Genomic DNA, 1,316 nt, shown 5'->3' on the forward strand with positions numbered 1-1,316 from the left:
TGCCCTGGCCGGGAATCGAACCCGGGACCCCGGACGCCAGGCCAACGCTCTACCGCTGAGCCAACCGGCCAGGGCCTATATTTTTACTTTTTATCCAATCACAAAGATTTCTCCTGCTTTGCTTTCTCCTGATTCCCAAATCTATCATCAGTGGGTTTCCTGTAACCCCCTCATGTCTTCCCATTTAATTGTGATGTATAAAATGAGTGGTAAAACTGCCTTTTTCCGGAGTGTTTTCTCAATCTGTTGAGACTTTGCTTCCTGGCAATTCTTGACAATTGGGCTCAAATAAACTTTCTTAGAAAAATTCTTACCGATCTGGACATTTTCTTACATTACATTTACTTGGCATAGTGTGACAGGATTTCAAATGAGCCCACTGTTGGACAAATTTGTATTTTTTTTGAGTTTGTTCACTTTTATTGTTAAAAAATGGTGCTACACCAGGCCAATGACTCCGATGGGTCTACCATATCATGCTTTTTACTTAAAAAAAAACAAAACATTTCTTTTGAATGCTGATGAACAGGAGACACCAAATATTTTTCGCCTGCAAACTACTACCTTCTTTATTAGATCTAGCTAATAACACTGTTCTGTCTTTTTTCCAAATAGCTCCAGATATATGGAAAAGATTTATATAGGCGGAAGGGGATCCTCAAACCCCTCAGCGAGATCTTCTGAGAATGGCTTTTAAGATACCTAGAGGCAGAAAAAGCCCAATAGAGATCAGGGGAACTACCAGCTTTTAGGATACACCCTTAAAGGCTCCAACACCCCAAAGGGTCTCATAGGATGCCATCTGGGTCCTGCTTCAATAGTGGAAAGGAAGGTCATTGAACTAAAGCCTGCCAGGCTTACACGCCTCTGCTGTGAGGAAACAGGGACACTGGAAGGTGGGCTTCCCCCTCGCTCCCCTAAGGGAGGGTTCAGTCTCTTCCAACCCTGCTCCAGCCACCTATGACCTAACCTTGCCCAGAAAGCTGGGGTTTGCCACTGAAGGCTGAAGGTGCCCAGGGCCGTCAGCCCCATCTACGACACTGTGGACGAGCCTAGGGTATTTCTTCCAAGAAGCAGGTAAACTGATCTCATTCGTACAAGGGCCACTTAATTATGTTTTGCCTGAATAGTCAGGTTTTTTTATTCTTCCCTCAAAGATCTCTGTTGTGGGTGTTGATAGTCCTATTTTCTGCTGCTTTGCTTAATATATAGTGTTTCCTTTATCCCTCCTACCTCAATGCCCCACTCATATTTCAGGCTGAGACCTACTCTTAATTTAGAGCTCTCTTTCCTCCTTTTGCCAACTTGTATTATGA

At 43.8% G+C, this 1,316-nt stretch overlaps 1 non-coding gene across 1 annotated transcript; it reads right to left on the reverse strand.

Annotated features, from left to right (window-relative positions):
• Positions 1-75, reverse strand: TRNAP-UGG (transfer RNA proline (anticodon UGG)). Its single transcript has one exon. It is a non-coding gene; the product is annotated as a tRNA-Pro (tRNA).
• Positions 76-1,316: the final 1,241 nt, after the last annotated feature.

The sequence above is a fragment of the Saccopteryx bilineata genome, chromosome 11, assembly GCF_036850765.1.
Source record: "Saccopteryx bilineata isolate mSacBil1 chromosome 11, mSacBil1_pri_phased_curated, whole genome shotgun sequence".
Taxonomy (NCBI): Eukaryota; Metazoa; Chordata; class Mammalia; order Chiroptera; family Emballonuridae; genus Saccopteryx; species Saccopteryx bilineata.